Source organism: Polistes dominula, unplaced genomic scaffold, assembly GCF_049000335.1.
Source record: "Polistes dominula isolate Pdom_NZ unplaced genomic scaffold, Pdom_raw_medaka contig_12, whole genome shotgun sequence".
In the NCBI taxonomy this organism is placed as follows: Eukaryota; Metazoa; Arthropoda; class Insecta; order Hymenoptera; family Vespidae; genus Polistes; species Polistes dominula.
Window position 1 is genome coordinate 4,937,004 of NW_028301116.1, and position 20,916 is coordinate 4,957,919.

The 20,916-nt window shown below is 28.1% G+C and overlaps 1 long non-coding RNA gene across 1 annotated transcript; it reads left to right on the top strand.

The window, feature by feature from the left end:
• The first annotated feature begins 128 nt into the window (after window positions 1-128).
• Window positions 129-1,375, top strand: LOC149031082 (uncharacterized). Its single transcript, XR_016178094.1, has 3 exons — window positions 129-236; window positions 708-961; window positions 1,090-1,375. It is a non-coding gene; the product is annotated as an uncharacterized LOC149031082 (long non-coding RNA).
• Window positions 1,376-20,916: the final 19,541 nt, after the last annotated feature.

The window sequence follows — 20,916 nt, forward strand, 5'->3', positions numbered from 1 at the left end:
TTTTTCCACCACCAGTGCCTTATCCTCCTCCTTTTTTTTTCTCCTCCTACTCTTCTTCTTCTTTTTCTTCGTTACCACTGCCCGCTACCACTTTTGATGTCGTGCTTGAAGAGTACCAAGTATTTGGTTCTTTTTGCTAATCCACAGGTCCGCTGCCTTCATAAAGGTGGAAACTACTTCACCGGGGGCGCGGTATTATTCCTTCTACTTATAGGGGCGCGCATGCGTATAACGGAGTATGTTTTATCTTCAATAAGAATTTATTTTCATTATTATTTCTACTGATACATATCCTACTTACAATTATTTATTTACACAATATTATTTTATTTTTGAACAAATTTAACATCTAATATAACATTATTTTATAATCTTCTTCAAAGAGTAATAATTAAAATAAATCTCTTTCTATGAAATGTACCATCGTTCATGGTAATCTTCTGACACACATTTCAATAATAAATTTGAGTGTATTAACAGTCACAGAATAATAATAATAATAATAATAATAATAATAATAATAATAATAAAAGAAATAGAAAGAAAAAAAGAGAGAGATAGAAATATGTAAATTTGCAATTTTCCTCAAGTAGGTTCACACTTATATACAAGTGTATGAGAAATCTTGATGTTCTTGTAAATGTATGTGTACACCTGTAGATCTTGTTATTATTGTGTGTACACCGTGTGTATGAACGATCACACAGAAATGGCGATATACCAACTCCATGTAGATGGCGGACAGGCAGGCAGGCAAGCAGGCAAGCCGTGGCAAGGTTAGGTTGGTTTTACCTTTGGTCACTATGCCAGTTACATCGCGAAGCGGTATATCCGTGGCGACTTGAGTTTGAATCGAACGACGAATACGACCCAACGACTACTATGACGATGACTATGTACTGTGACTACGTATGCACGTGCATGCGCACTCGCGCACGCAACCGGGCAAACATATTCACAAGTATGTTTCTTTCTCTTTCTTTCTTACTTTTTCTTTATCTTTCTCACTTACGTTAGGCTTGTGTACATGTATCCTCTGTAAATAACGCATGGCGTGTTGCCGTTCCTGAATATTTCCGTATATTTCAGGATTCGTGTCAAACTTCGAATGCAGGGAGTGGCGAGAGAGAAAGATTCGCGTGGATTTGTATTATCGAAAAGAATAATAAAAATTTATTTCGAGTATTTGTTTACTCGATTTTGAATATTGAGATTTAACGTAAAGGAAGAATAATAAAGGGTATCGAAGTAGTATTTGTTTAGTTGATCGTGATAATTGATATCTAATGTTGGGAAAGAATAATATAGTTTTCAATGAAGTATCGAATTTAATTGAGCTTTGTCAGTAAATATCAAATATTATAATTAAGTAGTGTGAAGGAATAATAAAGTTTACCCTAATGTATTTGTTTAATCGATTTACTCAATAAATATCTGGTATTACTATCAAATAATATATAGGAATAATAAAGTCTGCTGTTACAGTATTTGTTCAGTTGGTATTTTCAATAAATACAAAATATTAATGTTAAGTAATATGAAGGAATAATAAAGTTTTCCCTATAGTATTTGTTCAATTGGTTTTTCAGTAATTATCAGGTATTAATGTTAAGTAATATGAAAGAATAATAAAATTTGCCCTATAGCATTTGTTCAGTTGGTTTTTCCACTAATCATCATGTATTAATGTCAAATAATCTGAAGGAATAATGTCTTTTTTACAGTAATTTGTTGTTCTATTAATTTTGTCAATAATTACCAAATATTACTATGAGGTAGTATAAAAAATAATAAAATCTTACCTAAAATATTTGTTTAGTCCAAATTATAAATATTTAGCAAATATTGTCGTTAAATACTATATAAAACCATAATACATTTTTTACAACATTTGGTTCACTTCTATCGATAACTTCAGCGAATAATAGTAACCAAAATAAGTTATTAATTTAGAGAAAGTGTATTCTGAATATTTACACTCGATTTACTTGATCTTGATATAAGATTTTGAATAGTTATTAATAAATATGTAAAGGGATACACACAAAAAAAGAAAAATGTAAGATCTCTGAAGATCTTAAGATCTTTGAACTAGACATTTTGGTTAACCAACAAACTTTTGTCCTAATTCATGTTCGTGGAAAATATTGAATTATGAGTATGGCCCAGCACGAGTCCAAGAAGTATCTTACGATCTTGGTGACCCTTGGGTATGGGAAATTGAAAACTTTAGGGATTTCAGAGACAAGTCGATCAACCTTCTCAACGTTAACGATTTTTTTCATCGAATGCCACATTCCAAGATTATAACTTTTGATCAATAATCAGATAGAAGAACGTTATGTTACACATTCACTTTTATTATATTATTACCATAATACATTTCTTTGTTGATTAAAATAAATGAGACAATAAATAAACAAGTGCTGAGTAATTTTGTTACTTACATTAACTATTGAATTTGTTGTTTAGAATAAAAATACTTATGGAACATATTTCTATTTTTTAAAGTCATTCTCTTAATTAATGTTATCTTTTATCTTTAGCTACATATAATAAATACAACAATAAATTAAAAAGGATGAGTAATTATTTTTCTTTATTGAATATATTTGTAATAAAAATACACCCACATTAATAATTTTTCTCAACTATTTTGAAAATGAACATACCATTTCCTTTTATCATACAAAATGTATAAATTAATGAATTAGAAATCCTCGAGAAGATTGTACATTTCTCTTTATTAAATTATATTTCCAATAAAGGTATGTTTATTATTTTGATTAATTTTTTCTCAGTTATTGTTAGTAACTTTGTGTATTCCTTTAAAATTTTGTACATCAATTGAATAATAAACGATTGCTAACTTTAAAGATATTAGAATCGAAAGTAAAAATATTTTTTCTTTTTCGGATGTTTTAAAAAAGAAGCAGGTAGTAAAATTCAAAATTTTCCCCAGAAAAAGATCAAGAATTTGTTTACCCTTGGCTCTGAAAATCTTCCCTCGGTGATCATGCATAAAATATTTCTCTTCCGTGGTCACACATCTGACTCACCAACATATTTTTCACTCGTGTCTGACCCATCTTTTTACTTCAATCTGTTGTTCTATTGTTCCGTGATTTAAAAAATTACAGAATTGAGAAAAAAATAGATAAGAATATTGAAAAATCGTATCACGAAATCTTAGATTCAAACGGAATCAAATGAAATTGTCCAAGTTTAATTAGTTCATTTCTATTTTCGTGGATATTTATTCTCTGTGTCAATCAAATCTATTTTTTATAGAATTGGTCATACGTTTTTTCTTCTAATTGTGAAAAAAAAAAATGAAAAAACGAGGACCAACAATATACTAAAACATCGAACTCAAAATGGAAAACTTGAAAATTCGAAAGAAATTCAATGTCGATTGAATTGAAAATCAATTTTCCAAATTAAACTTGTTCATTTTTATTTTCCTCGATAAATTTGCTCTATTCTAATCAAATCGAGATACATTCTAACGAATTGGCTGATTCATTTTCTTTTTCTAGAATACATATATATCATTACGCAAACGAGATGGCAGCTATTAAATCAGCATTCGTTTCTGATTCCGTCGACGTAACTTTAAAAGTGAAGAAAAAAAAAGCTTGAGTGGGGGGAAGGGGAGTGAAGAAAAAGGAAAAAAACAAGTACGCGTTAAAAGCAAATACGTAAATCGAGAGAACAACTTCTTATTGGATTCAGGAAAAATAAAGAAAATGAAATTTTTTTCTAACACGTTTTGTAATTGTGCAAATGCAAAAGACTCGTAAACATAACTGATATTAAAATTCTTGAAGAATTTCAAAAGAAAATCATTTATTATCAACAAATTATATTAGATGAATAAAAAGTGCTTAAAATATTAAATTTGTATAATCTGAAAAAAAAATAATATGTAGAAAAGTAAAATGAATTAAATTGCTTATTCAACACGTATGTAATTGTATAGTTAAGATAGTAAATAAAAAAGAAGATTAAGTGTTTTAGTAATTTAGGGATGATATTTTTTTTATACAGGGTTGATTAATTATTTTAAAATAGACCAAAAGTTTCAAGGTGATTAAACTAATTCAGATATTCTTTTTTGAGATTTTTTAAGTATATTTTTCTTAAATACAAGAATTTTCTTAAGCTTATGGTTTTACAGTTCGTAGGAAAACAATACGTTTATGTTAAATTGTTGATTAAAGCTCATAGAAAAGATTTAAGAGAGAAGACAAGTTGTTCTTCCTATCGAAATCATAAGAAACGTTTGTGCGTTCCATCAAAAGTGGTCCAACGAGAGAACACAGCCTACTTTCTCCTCTCCGAATATTCTCTTGTGTGTACACCACCCATCTTATTTTCCTTCTTCTTGTTTCTATATTTTATTCTTGCTGTGATCTACGTAACGATTACTCGTCGTTGTATAACTTCACTTGTGTACACGTACCAAGTATACTTACATCCTTGATTTCTTTAATAATATCATATCATTTTTCAAATTATTATCAGATTTTTAATGTTTTATGCTAAACAATTCTTTTTTAGAAATTCCTAATGAAGCAGGATTTTCAAGATTATTAATATTCAATTACGAAAATGTTAATTCGAAATTTAATACATGTTTTGCTTTGAATAATTATCAAATAGACAAAAATGTACGAATGAAAATTTATACTAATTTTTATGAATCAAAAATTATTAATCTCATAATTCTTCGATTTAAAAGAGAAAGTAATAATTATTGTAAATAAATCCAAATAAAATTTTAAATAAAAATAAAACATCAAATCTTTATTAATTTAAAAAAAAAAAGTATTTCAATCAAAAAATATTTAATTTAACAGAAACAGAAACCGATTCTAACAAAATTAAAAATTATTTCCCAGAAAAGTGTTAATAAAATTCTAAACAAACATCCATATAGATTAAAATAATAATTATTTCAAAAAAGAATATTATCAAATCTTATTACCAAATCGATCTTGTTATCACCATCTCTAACAAAACCCTAAACAAAATTTAATTACAATCTCAATTAAATTCCTACATCCCCCTTTCCCTAGAAAAGATACAAAAAAAAAAAGAAAAACGAAAAATAAAATCATAAGAAAAAAGGATAAAAAGATCATCGATCTAAGAAACTGCTTAGCAATGTGTATATCTATCTAAATAGTACCACAAGTTACGGTAGCTCGAACTGACATGAGTGTTTTTCGATCGAAGCGATAAAACGCAAACTCGCGAGTACGTGAAAAGAACGTGTATACAATCAAACATCTCTGTATGTGTGTGATTTATACATAAAAACGTATTCACATACGATGTATATTTCAATATACTTTTCAACGCGTGGATATGTGTATATATATATATGTGTGTGTGTGTATGTGTTGAGAAGTAGCGTTTTCTTATACGCGACTTGCGAAACCGTTCGTCGGCACGCGCAACGTAGTCGTTGGTACTCGTTCGCGGTCGTGATCGTAGTCGTAATCAAGAGTCAAAGTCAAGGTCGAGATCGACAAAGACAGACAGACAACATAGAAATACAGAAAAGAGAGAGAGAGAGAGAGAGAGAGAGAGAGAGAAAGAGAGAGAGAGTACCACGAGAAGAGAAGCTCTTATGCAATTCTTGTTACTTACCGTCGATGTTGTCGTTGTCGTATTTGTAGTTAGTCGAACGTTTGCAACAGGTGAAGTGAGAGGATGGAGATGAATGATTACTGATGAGGATGACGATTACGATGACGATGTTGATGATCATGCCAATAGAAACTCTTCTCTATCTTATTCGAGATCGAACTTCGAGACATTTTAGATACCGTATATTATATCAGAAATTTTATCTTTTTTTTTTATTTTAATCGTTAAATAATATGATTCAAGGTTATTTTACTCATATAACTAACTCTACTTACATATTTTTCATTTGTATTTTTTTCTTCTTCTTCTAAACTTTCATTTTCGATCGTTTGAAAAAATATCAATCGTAGAAACGGAAATATTATTTGATGTTTTCTATGGTGTTATTTATATTAACTGTGATGGTTTAATAATTGGTTTCTTCTTATTTTTGAGTTTATTTTTATTCTTTAAAATCTACATTGATATATATATATTCTTAAAAATATATTTTCTCTCCCTTTTTGGGACTTATTTATAAATTTCTCTAAGAACACCTTTTTCATAACGTCCCAATAATACCAAGCACACTAATAGTCAATAGCATATTGTTTTTGTATCGATCACCAATCCATGATTAAAAAGTTGACTAGATTTGTGAATATTATTATTATTTTTTTATATTATTTATTTTATTTATTTTATTATGTTAATATATTAATATAATTTATATAAATATATTAAATATATGTTATATATTATATATAATATATATTTATAATTTATTATTATTTCTATTTCAATATATGAAATAATACAAATTCTAACAATACCCCATAATCAATCAAATAATAAAACCCAATTTACAATATATATTAATACAATTCATTTATTATTTTATTATAAAATTTTTCCGTTTTCAAGATCGGTCACTCTCCGGAAACTTAATCACGAACACACGGTTATTATAGTCATTACAATTACCATAATTACGTCGTCATTATACGTATCACGTTTTAATGTCGGTTTCTCCCAAGTTACGAAAATTTGAGATTATTATTAGTAATATTATGCTCTTAGGGGGTTACATTTTCTTTTTATTTTATATTCCATTTGTTTCTTCCTTCTCTCAAGAATAAAGTTTGGTCTTGTTATTTCTTTTTTCCCTTTGGAGTTTACTGCCACTGTCCTCTATGAAATTTCCGGTCGTTGCACGTCACTTAAATCCTTTTACTTCTAACTTCCATACATGGACCTTGATTCACGTTACGTAATTTTATTTCTATTATAAAGAGTTTTCCTTTAACTCATCTCTATCTCATTTTCTGTGTTTTTTTTTCTTTTCTTTTATTTTCCTTTCTTTCTCATTCTCATTCTCATTTTCTCTTTTTCCATCTTGGTCCACCAGTGGTGTAACAGTGAGTCCAGTAGTATTTGCAATTAGAAAAAAAAAGAGATAGAAAAAATGGAGGAAGTAAGAAAAGATACCATTGGATTTTTCTCACGGTTTATAAGAAGGAATAATAGAATAGATCGTCCTCTTCTATGTTCCTCTTCCTGTATACCACAAAAACGTTACGAATAGAAACCACGAATGGACAAAAAAAAATCAGAAGAATCTGATGCTATAGTATATAACGATCTGTTCTAATAAAAAATATTTAAGTAAAAAATATCAAGCAAAAAATTATATTGATATAGATCATTGATTCTATACATGTACTTCGATGTTTTTCTTTATAAAAATTATTTCAAAATTTGCTTCAAATTTCACTTATCTAAACAAAAAGAGTATACAAAGTTATGTAAATGCAATATTGCATATATTAAAATTAAAAATAAATGTAAGTAAAAAGAAAGATATAAAAAATAAAATTTGAATAACTGATCGTTTCCTTTTTTTTTTGTTATACAAATAATTACTATTTACTTCAAGAAATTTGTTTAGAAAAGATTGCATATGGCTCTACGTAACTTTTATTATTATATATTACATATATAATAATAATAATGAATTATATTATATTAAATATAATAAATATTTATTATATTTAAATTTTACATATAATTATATAAATATCTAATATATATAATTATAATAAAATTATAATTAAATATATATTTATTAAATTATTAAATATAATAAAATAAATAAAAATAAAATATAATAAAAAATAAATTAAATTATTAAACATAATGAAAATAATAAAAATAAAATAAAAGCTATTATAAATTATTTGAAATTGCACTTATCAACAAAATAAAATAAATATAATTTATTGCATAAAGTAAAATAAATTTTGGTAAATATTGAATGATGAATTATGAAATTAAAATCATGCATAATCCTAATAAAATAAAAAAAATAAAAATAAAAAAAAATAAAAAAGAAACAAAAAATCACGGTAGTGAAAAGAAGGTAAGTACTTACTATCTAAGTACTTTACAAGCAAGTCTCTAGAATGTCTGGAAAACGGTTTAGCTACTTGTTGCTTCCTCTATTTCTACTTCTACTACATCTTCTTCTTTTTCTTTCTTTAAAGCTATTTCCGAGTAAGACTGTCGCGAGTTTGTTATACCGTTAAACGTGAGTCTCCTTGCAAGAGGTTTAAAGAAATGCAGAAAAAGTGACAAACGGCATTGTGTGTGAGCAAACTTGACAAAAAACAAGATATTTATCCTCTCTTCTTCTTTTCCTTCTTACTTTTTATTATTGTCAATAATTTTTGAATTATTTTTTATTGCATTTGTTGTATATATGCTACATTATGAAGAAGATACCAATTAGTATTGTTAAAATAAGTACGAATATTTGTATGAATGTAATTTTGTAAGTATGTGTGCATGAATTGTATAAATGTACGTATGTATTTATTGTGTGTATAGTCTCAAGAAGAACATTTCTCACTGTCATCGCGTTTGAATCCAGTCAATGACCTCGACTCATATATAAACGTGAAAAGACACATAGGAAAGATTTACACACATAATCATAATACATAAAATTAGCATGGACTGCTTAAGAAGAGACGAAAAGAAAAGAAAAGAGAAGAGAAGAAGAAGAGGATGAAATCGTCAGGTGGTGAACAAACTGATATTGAAAACGTGTAAGCTCTTCCTAGTGTATTTTATTTCTGCTAAATCACGAATAAATCTTACGATTAGACGGCTGATCGTTTGACGTAAAATCCTTAACAATTTGATTTTTTTTATTTTTCAATGCCATTTGCTGTTAAATATTCAATGATATTAAAAAATAAAATTGATATTTCAAGAAACATATTGAATATAATGTATTAACGACACGTGTATTGTAATTGGTTTTTTAATATTTGATGTAATATTAAATAAGAAGTTTTCATCAATTATAAACAAAAAATTATTCAATATTTCATAATATAAAAAATACAATTACGTGTATCGATATATAAGTGTGTGTTCAGTTTTTCTTAACTAAATAAAAACTTATGTATGTATCAGTAAACGTAATATATAAAATACATAAGAAAAAATTAAGTCGCTGAAGTGACAGGATCAAAATTCAAATCCGTGTTTTCCTTATTTCAAGTTACTACTCTATCCATTGAACTTTTCCTTGACCCTTGATCAACCTTCTCACAAATATCTATTTTATTTAGCATAAAGGTATTCGATCACACTGGTAATTAAAATTAAAAAAAATATTTAAACAACGATTCTTAAAAAAACGATGTGATCAGAAAGATGATGATCAGAAAATATCAATGATTGGAAATGAAGGAATTTGTTGAAAAAAAATTGTGAAAAGAAATTTACTTACGTGTGCATCTACATTTAAAAGTGGATGCCTAAATGCATTTTTTTTTTTTTTTTTGAATATGAGAGCTTAGAAAAAGTGCGGAGATAGGATGCGTACGCGTTCGTGCGTCACGATGCGCACGCACTCTAAAGAAAATAAGAAAAAGAAAAAGGAGAAGAAGAAGAAGAAGAAGACGAAGAAGAAGAAGAAGAAGAAGAAGAAGAAGAAGACACGTCCTAGGTCCCGTACACTTCCCGCGGTAGCGTGGCGGCTTGACCAATTAAGGGCCTCTTCCGTTGAGGCCCCCGAGAGACGTACACATTACGTTCGCTCGAGCGTGCACACGCGCACACGCTCACCTTCCTAACGACGTAATTTTCCTAAGTTGTTCCACATCAGGTGATCGAGCCGTTGGACAGGTAGATCAAGCCTTTTAATACCATTTTTTTACCTCTTTTCTTTTTTCTGTTTTTTTTGTTTGTTTTATATTTTTTTTAATTTCTTTATTTGTTCGTCCTGACGCGAATGCAGACAAAAAAAAATGGCGTATATTTTAATTAAACCTATAACTCTTTATCCATTATATTAATGGACATTTTTTCATTCAAGATTTTATTAACGTTTCTTATTTTAAAATTGTCGTTTTATGTCGCGAATTGTTATATCACTCTTGGTTAATTATTTTTAAATGGCACAAATGTAGAAATAAAATAGTGCGAATCTTTAACCTTTTTGTTTATTATGTACAAATTTTTACATAATTTTCTTAACTTTTTTGTTTTAATCGTCTAATCATTTTTTTTTATATTACACATATAAAATTTCACCATTTAATATAGTAATTAATTACCATTTAACATAATAATTCACCATTTCACCATTTCACCATTTATCATTATCTATTTTCTTTCTATGATTTTTTTTATTACATTTTGTTTTAAAATATACTGCGAATAGTATAAATACAGAAAAGAATGCATTTTATTAATATTATTTATTTATTTATTTATTGAATTACTCTCACAAATGACACGAATAAAGAAGAAATGCATCTTAACTGTGTGTGTGTGGACCTATTACTTTAAATTTAATGACAATTATTGAACATTTATTTTGAAGGATTTACAAACATTTTTAGATCATACATTTTAATTCGAGCATTTATTATCTCTATCGAAGTTCTTAATAAAAAAAAAGGAAATACATTTATCAGAAAAATATTCATCCGAAATAAACTGAAATTTTAAGTCTTCTATTAATACGAGACTATGAATAATTTGATAATTATTATAAAAAAAATCAACTAGAAGATAATTTTTACTGAAATAAAAAGATCTTGGAATTTAAAAAAAAAAAAAAAATAGAAAAAGAACCGAACAAATGTTCGTAGAATCGAGATAGTTCTCCGTAGGCGTTAATTTCTTTCGCCATTTTGCCCACCTATATTTTGCTATAGACGTTGCTTCTAAAAGAAGATGGCTCCTACGAGCAAAACCAATGAATGCGCGAAGACGAATGGAAGAAGGTGAGACGACCGCACTTCTGACCTCAAGAACTCTAAGAAATAGAAAGAGAAAGAGAAAGAGAAAAAGATAAAATGAGAGATTGTAAGAAAGACAAGCTGCAGTCTCGAGAAGGTGTACAAAAGGAAAAAAGAAAGAGAAAGATACTCGAGAGAAGAAGAAAAAAAGAAGAAGAAAAAGAATAAAAAGAAGGAAACAAACGGTCTGGTGCGGATTCAACAACGAGAAGAATCTCGATCGCGATTCCTTTCATACACTTTTTATTTACCATTTCCTTCCCCTTTCATCATTCACCCGATACAATTTGTAAATAAATAATCATAAATAAGTTTTAATTATAAAATTAATGATCAATACTAATTTTCGCATGATGCAAATGCAATGCACGGTTTATTGCATCAGACAAACTATATGGGCATAAATTTGCATTGATTAATTGTTGTTGTAAACAATTTATTTCGTCTTTAATTATGATACTTTCATCATATATTTTTTATTTAATTTTTTATATATTTCTATTGGTAAAGATTTAGACAAAAAAAAATGTGAACGTAGGTTTCTCTCGTTGAGATGTATTATCAAGGGATTTATCATATCTTTTGTTATTTTATTTGTGGAATACAACTTCGTTTCGTTCTCACCGCCCACAGTGAACTCGTGAGTCGTGTTTATATGTGTATATGTATGAGTATACTTGCTTAAAGGTATCCTTGCACGCAGGGAAACGCACTTGGCCTACCAATGTAAGTACACCGATGCAAGTATGGTTATATATCTGAATTATATGCCGTACTACAGGACGATCCACTTGCACTTCCAAGGACACAGGTGTATTCCACAACATATATCTGAATCTATTACTAACAAAGGTTTACATGATTTATTTCTAATTACTCATCATTTAACTGTGTTCATCTATAAACGCATTCGCGATACTTGTTCTAGTCTTGAGAATGTAGATATTAATCAATGTTAAGAATAATTATTCATGTATTAAAATCTAAATTAGATAAGAAGAACATATAAACTAGATTATATTTTAAATATTAGATGTATATTTAAATACATTTTTCATATTGTTTTTATCCTTATATGAACAAATGTATATATATATATTATATATGTGTGTGATGTAACTCTACAATTAATTTATGTTAATGTATTAGGTCATTTCAAAGGTTTGTTTTCTTTTTATTAATATTATTTACATGTATAATATTTTTTATTTTACGATAATTTACTGTATATCAATATATTATTGACTAATTAAGTTTTTGTCAGAAAGGGTTTGTTTTACACTTAATTTACACATCTTTCCATATTTATAAGTGATTAAGATAGAATTTTATCTATCTTAAGGATAATTTAATTAAGTTCAATTCTTGATTATGAAATTGAATAAAATTGATATACTCTTGTTAAATAAAATAATAATAAAACATATTGTGCAAAAATTGATTAAGATAAAAAACCACAATAAGCTTTTGAGACGAATTATTTGATCTATCAATAAATTAAATACAATTATTTCTCGAATAAAATTTATAATATTATACTGACCATATGAGTAATATATAATATTGAAAAAATAAAACAAAAATATTGTGTAAAAAATATTCATTAAGTGAAAAAAGTAATATAATTTTGCATCTCACTACAAATATATTTGTAACTCATTTAATTTTAATCGAATTATCAATGGATGAATATAATCATATTACAAACGAATTTGATATTATACTCATTGTCGATAACATGAAATATTAAAACAAAAATAAAGGACAAAATTGACCAATTGAAAAGTAAGAGAAATGAAGAAACAAATTGAGATGTTCCAATGTATTTTTAACTAACATAATTCTCTTCTATTTATGAATAGATTAAATACAATAATTTCTTCAATGAAAGACTCGAGATGAAACACCCTGTATATATACGTATAAAGCTACGTATGTAATATGTACGTGAGGCATGCACGGTCGACGGTGTGCCGCTTACATTAAATAAATTACCGTAGCAGCGGACCGGTAACACGGGAACGCTGTTACCTGGTCTCTCTTTTCGTTCTTCTGTGTTGCTTCTTCGTCTGTTGTATAAAGTATATATCTATATCTATATATATCTATATATCAGGTTCTATGTATTTGTATGTGTTTGTATATTTGTGTGAGACAGAAAGACAGTGAGAAAGAGAGAGAGAGAGAGAGAGAGAGAGAGAGAGAGAGAAAGAGCACAAATACAAGAACGCACGTATGAACGCATGCATGTACGCACGCACGCACTCACGCACGCACGCACGCACTCACGCACGCCTGTGCCTACGGCAAACTTGACTCGTTTCTTGCGCTATACGAAGGAAGTCGCAGTCTTCTTAATGGCCTCTTCCCATGACCGTAGCCCACCTGCTGACGTCCTGAAAAATTATTTCTTCTATGTAATAATTGTGACGAATAGAACGGACACGCGACGTCCTGGACACGAGACCGAACACGTTTCCTACTATTTCTCAGATATGACTTTGATTTCGTCTCATCGCGTTTTTTTTCTTATTTTTTTTTATATTTCTATTGTACAAGTTTAGTTTTTCTCATTTTTCTTCTTCTTCCTTTTTTTTTTTGGTTGACTTAGAACAGAAGATTAGAATAATTATTTTATTGTCTATTTTTTCTTTTTTTCTGGGATTCTTCTGAATTATGTTGGAAATTTCATAATTTTTTATTTCTTCCCGTCGAGACGAATATTTTTGTTTTTTCTTTTTTTACGAACACGAAAGATTTCAACAATCGTTTATTTGTATTTTTTATTTTATTTTTATTGTAGAGAATTTTTGTTCCTTTTATAACCCTGACGCAATTCTGTTTGGTTCGATTTTTCCAAGAAAAACTATCTTCTCAAATTTTATATATGTCAATAATCATACAATAGAAAACCATGAAAAATCCTTCGAAACCTTTTTATTTCTTCAAATTTAAAATATTTCAAAAGTAAACAAATGAATTTAATAAAAAAATATATAAGTAATATTCACTAAAAAATAGATATCATATTTTTTCAAAAAACAAATTCAATATGTTTGATAAGATTCCTCATAAAATTTGCGAATGAAACCAACCGAAATTGAATATACGAAACGAGAAATTTAAATTGACCGATATAAAAAGGTAATAAAAATTTGTACAAAAAGTATGAATATAAATATAAATTTTAATCTTGAAAGTTATCAAACGTTAGGTTGTTAAAATGTCGACTAGACGAATATGATAGAGTTTTCAGCGGGTACCAGCATTGGTTGATGGGCTTTGTGTTTTACTTTAGCGATGCACACTCGCGGAAAAACTTGGACGGTGGTATTTTTAACGTGAATGCACCTTACCGTTAGGTGTATTCTCAATCCACGAATACCTTTCGACTTTAAAGTTCCTCTCCTTTCTATTTCCTTCTTCTTCTTCTTCCTCCTTCTATTTTTCTTCTTCTTTTTTTTTTTTTTTTTGTTTAAGTTGTGTATTTTCATCATCTTCTTCCATTGCTATCGTTCTAAATCATCCTTCGACGTTTACGACAGTCTTATTCTATTTTATAGTTACGAGTATACTTGCGTCATCGGAAGAGTATACCTATTTGCTTTTAAAGTTCTTATTTTACCTCTAGGTGCGTTTTAAAAAAATTGTCGGACCAAGAAAATCAACTTGGAACGTAAATTCAACGTTTGCTTTCTCACGTACCACAGAAGATAACTTCCAATTTTATTTTTTTTTTTTTTCTTACCGCCATTCTTCTCTCAACGATCTTGATCGTTACGTTTCAACGTAAATTCTCGCGATTGAGGTTAAGAAACAAATATCAAAAAAAAGAAATAATAATAATAATAATAATAATAATGATAATAATAATAAAAAAGAAATAGAGAAAAAGAAAAAAAAGAAAGAAAAGAATAATAAATATGAATCGTAAATATTACTTCTCGAGTAGACCCGTTTCTCACACTTTATTTTTATCCGTTCAATGCGAAGGCCATTTTATGCGGGCCTCCCTGTCCCGTACTTTACTTTCCTTCGGATATTCCGTTAAATACCGACGTCGAACGCGATCGCGAATCCAGGTGCCGGAGGTCAGCAGCTTACGTCAGGTTAGGGTTCTACCATAGAATCTTCTCTTCTTTCTTATTTCTCTTCTTCTTCTTCTTCTTTTTCTTCTTCTTTTTCTTTTTCCTCTCTCCCACCATTTTTGAGCCATATTTTCGTTATTCGTGCATTTATTTGCCATATTTGAAATTTTATAGAAGTAATTAAAAATTTTACGGATTCCTTAATATATTGTTTTATAATATACATAAATTTTATAATCCAAATGTAACACATGTAATTTAAGATAATATTTTTATGTATGTGTGTGAAATTTGTTCTTTCAAGTGAATCAGAAGATAAGAATTTTTATAATAGTTTAATGAGGGCAAATATAATGTAAAAAATTTTATAGTTGAATCGTTTATATATCTATTAAAATTTTATAATTTCTTTTAAGTAGCTCTATTATAGAATAAATTAATATAATATAATAAATTATATAAAAAATTAATATAATATAATAAAATAATATATTATTTATAATAATTTATTTATAATAATATATCTTTAATTTTAATTTTATTTTTATTATTATTGATACATTAATTTTGAGTTTTATTTGTACAATCTTGCATTTTCTTTCTAAATTTCTTAAACTCTCAAAAAGAATAGTAATAAATACATACAACAATTATTAATTTTTTGTTGTTAAATAATTCAAAATAATTAGAGTTAAAAAATTATTCAAAATCAACAAATTCATATGTAAGCATCAAATTCTTTCTAATTCATATTAAATATTATTTACGCATGCATATTTAAAAATAATCTTATCCTAAAATTTATATAATTCATCTAAAATATTTTTATTGCAATTCTATTAGATTTTTTAACCTTAAATGATAATTTCTACACAATTACGATTCTCTATTTCTTTCTTTGAAGATAGGAATGCACATATGTAAGAATTTATCTAAAATATTTGCAATGTTCATTCCGATTAGATAAGTTCACGTTACGTAAAACCTTCGTAATACATATGTATATAAATAAGATTAAAGAAATCATTAGATTCCGTTCATTAGATATGAATTTCGCTGGAGAATTTCTGTTCCTTTCGATGACTTTCCCGAACGGGATGGTACGTGTACATCCAGGTGGACACCTTAAAGAACCGTTTGTCGCGCCCTCGATACACCTCTTGTCGAGAGTGAAACCGATCGTTCCGATTTCGATGAAACTTTCCTAACACTCTACCCTGATATTGTTACTTTTATATACATCTTTATATATACATCTTTCTTAAGCATTATAAAAATATTTATACTTGAAATTAAAACAAACATATAACCTTAACAGATAATTTACAGGTGTGTTCAAATATTTCATCTCAATATTAAATAATTATTTAAACGTTGATATAGTAAATTAACAATGCTTGCAATTTATGACAATGGTCTAAGTCAAAAATATTTAAAAAAATTTTATATTACACATAACTTTAACAGATAATTTACAGGTGTGTTTCAATATTAGATTTCAATATTAAATAATAATTCAAACGTTGATACAATAAATTAACAATGCTTGCAGTTAATGACAATGGTCTCCAAAGTATTACAAAAAATTTTATATTACAATTATTAATAAAAATAAAATGTTAATTTTTGTTGTTGCAATTAGTTAACTATCATAATTATCAAAAGAATTATTTTATCTTGAAAAAAATGATTAATTGATTGGATATTATCTTAAACTTGTTGACCTTGAAAGTATTAAAAAAAAAAAAATATGTGGGAATTATACAGACGCATCGCAACAGGTATAGGTAATCGATGATGTAGCAGACGATAAAAGACCCGACAGGTTGTTCATCCTCCATGAATTTGATCGTTCCGCTCAATGGCCGAAATTACTAGGGCTATATATATAATATGTTTCTCTTCTCGCATCGATGCGGACCTCTCTTCAATCGTGATCGCGACTCGCTCGAACGATCATCCTGATTCTAGGAATTTGTCCCCATCTAGGATCCGTTCCAACCAAGTTAATTCACCTTACGATGAATTTTATTCTCAACGTTAAACCATAAATCGAGTATACATCAAACGCAATTTTATTTTTCTCCTTCTTCATTTTTTCAAATTTTATATCTCGATACGATCCCACGTTTTTTCTTTATCGTCAACCGTAACGTTGTGTCCTAGAAATTGTTTTAAAATTATACAAATGTGTGTTGAATTTTTATACGAATTTGTATGATACCAAACATGGATGCTTATACTAACAATTTATAAAAATAATCAATTTATAATATAATAATTAAAAAATATTATAAATATATAAACAAATTTAATTCAGATTTATTTCAATATAATAAAAAGGAATATAACATTATCAAAATTTCTATAAAAGCTTTTTTTAAATTAAACAAATAAGAATAAAAAACAAAAAAATCCCCCCTTCCCAGAAAAAATAACCTTCTCTTTCCCAAAGAAAGAACTAACGAAAAAAAAAATATTCTTTGAAGTATGCTTGACCCAGTTTCGTAGCCGATGACGTAATACGGTAAACCTATTGGTCATCGACCAAGCTCGTGTTTCTTATTAAAAAAAACAAAATGAATTCTTCAACAACAGGTTGAGAGATTCGAAATCTGTAAAAAATCTTTTTGACGATGAATATATCGTAAAAAAAAAATATATATATATATATTATAAAAGAAAGGAAAGGAAATAAAATTGGATAAAAATTCGTGGTAGGTCTGACGTGTGTTGTGCGTGTTTGTTAGGTGCGCGCACATACGAACGCACACGCGCGTGAATCTCGAAGAACGCGTGCTTGAAAGGCTGTACAAGCAAGCCTTATGCCGAGGTTGAGAGTGGGTTCATCGGACGCAAGCGGCCGCGGATTTACCGTTAAGTCTTCTTGGCGAAACCGAGAGAAGCAAACTTGCTTTTTCTCTCCTTCTTCTTCTTCTTTCTTCTCTTCCTTCTCTTCCACCACCTCTTATTCCTTCTCTTCTTCTTCTTCTTCTTCTTCTTCTTATTCCTCTACTTCTTCTTTATTTTTCTTCTTCTTCTTCTTTAGTTTTCTCTTATTCCATAGTACAACATTCTACGATTCACAGAAATTGCAAGTTCAAAGTTGCAACTAAAGTTAAAGATTTTAGTACCGATCCTATGGCTTGCCCTTTTGCAATAACCATTTCCATGTCTTTGTGTCTGTGTGATGGGCTTATGTTAGATTTTTTATTTTAGATCTTTGCAACATTGTACTTTTATAAGAGTGGTTTTATTGGAAGGGAATGTAAGGGTGGGATCTGGAATGGTTGGTAGAAATTGAAAAATCGACACCAATCCTGTTTCTTGAACTCTTGCTGTAACCATTTCTTAGTTTCAAAGGGTATGTAAATGAAAATTAAGAAATATAACAATTTATTATTTGTATATAAATTTATATACAAAAGCCTAATCACCTCTCCCCCCTCCAAACAGTATAAATTTTTTAAATAATTCATTCACACTTTTCTGCATCTTTCAAAGAATTTCCAGGAAGAAAAAAGGTCTTGTATAATTAATCGGAAATTTTTTTTAAGGTCATCGTACCCTGACTAAGAATGTGTCTCTGCGTGTTGATTTTGATTCTATATATTCTACATCTTGAAAATATTCCATTTCCTTAAGAAAGATCTCATTGGAAGGGAATGCAGAGTTAATATAAGGAATAGTAATTGCAAATTTTGAAATCAGTACCAATCCTATTTATTGAATTTTTGCCATAACCATTTCTTAGTTACAAAGAGTGTGCACCTGAAAATAATCATTAGCAAATACCATAAGTTCAAAAGATGTATAAAATAATTGAAATTATACCAAATCAAATTATTATAATAATTTCTTCTTCTAATGTTCCTTTACCATTTGCTTTCATCTTTCATGCAAGTTCGAAAAAAAAAAAACATTTCAATGAGAAAAAAAAACTTCCGGTATAATTAATAGGAAATTTTTCTAAGGTCATCGTACTCGTGTATCTCTTTCAATCGGAAGTATTATAAAGATGAAAAGAAAAAAAGAAAAAGAATGCACGTAAATACATACTATTTTAAGTTGAAAATATAAATTGGTTGGATCGATGAAGGTATTTACCTTAGCTGTCGTAATACAGCAAGATACTAAGAGAGGTAGTTACATCACTAGCAAGATCGTTACAGTGGCTTGCTTAGAAAATCCATCGATGGAGTTGATGGAATGTCTCCGTAGCATTGCCATTGAAACGAGCTTAGGAATACTTTCTAATACCTCTGTTTCTTCTTCTTCTTCTTCTAGTATGTCTCGACGATGGTCGTCAAGAACTTTCCAAGGAAGTTGTTTGTCGTATAATACGCCTATGTCTATATGTGTTAGCGTGTGTGTTTTACAGCAATGTCTATCACTGTGTATGTTAGTGTACGTGTTACGTAGGATCAAATTAGAAAGACTTAATCATGAAACTGGATCGAAACATGAACTATCACCATCGTTTCCTCGAAAATACCAATCATTATAGAATAATTATTACGATAGTCGAACATTTATGTTGTTACATTATATCTGTTACATTACTATGTGATTTATTACGATTTGTATACATTGGCATATACAATGCATATATGTATGCATTGATCAAAATAAAAAGTGAACAAATCTATTACAGAAAATTTTATTTGTCTTTCGAACAAGATTATATTATCATTGAACGTAAAATTAGATTAGGACAGTTTGAAGAGTATATATTAATTCAAAATAACGCTTAATATTTATCTATACAAATATATATTAATTTATAAGGTGTTTTGTGTAGGTAAATACATTTATTCTTTTTAAGAATTTTTTTAAATTTTGCACGTAGAAATGTAACCCTGATAAAACCTTGGTTACTTGTATTATCAGTTATAGGAGATCTAGTATATTCTATTTTTTCTTATTTATTTAAAAAGAAATGTCTATAAATAATACTAATAAAAATAATTGATGTATCGTATCTGAAATAATATTTGAAATATTTCTGACTAATGAATATACAATTTCTTTAATAAAAAAAAATCACTTTTAATTAATTTCATTATTCAGTCAACATTTCATTCAAGATTCCAAGTTGCGCAAGATATATAATCCTGTTTATTGAATAATTAAACAAGGACGTTTAACGACCGCAAATATATACCCCAATATATATTTTATATTTAAATTCGTAATAAATCAACAACTTTCAAAATTTCTATAATATGTTTGTGTGAGTGAGATTTGAATATTTATAACTTCTTACGATTGGATATAAGATAATTAAAAATTAAAAAAGAATGAAATGAAAAAAATATCATTCCTCTTTCGCAAAGAAGGATAAAAGTATTTACATGTACTGTTTGTAATATGGAATATACATTCTCTCATACGCAACCCAGTTTCTTTAATGAACACTTCGATCGTAATTCGTCGCGCGTTTCAGACGTGATACTGTGCTTGTGTCCGTCGTTGTTTCTACGTGATCGACCAAATATGCGTCACTATCCTTCAAGTAAGATTCAACCATTACCTTTTTTGTTCGATGCTGTAACGAATTAGAACTAGCTATGAGCTAATTCGTATATGTCGTATCATTGAAATTATACCAAAGCCATTTGAAATACACATTACTTTTTTTTTATACCACACAATTCATTCTTACGTTAATAAAATGAGTCGTGAATTTTTAAAATAGCGCCTAGTATCATCTATTCAATTACTGAGATTACAATTGTACGATATCAAATTTTTAACATAATCATACACATATCATTATTGCAATATTAAATTCAACAATATTTATTAATAATTACGATGTTAATAATAAGTAAATTAAATCCTGATTTAAATTATCCTAAAAACAACAATAA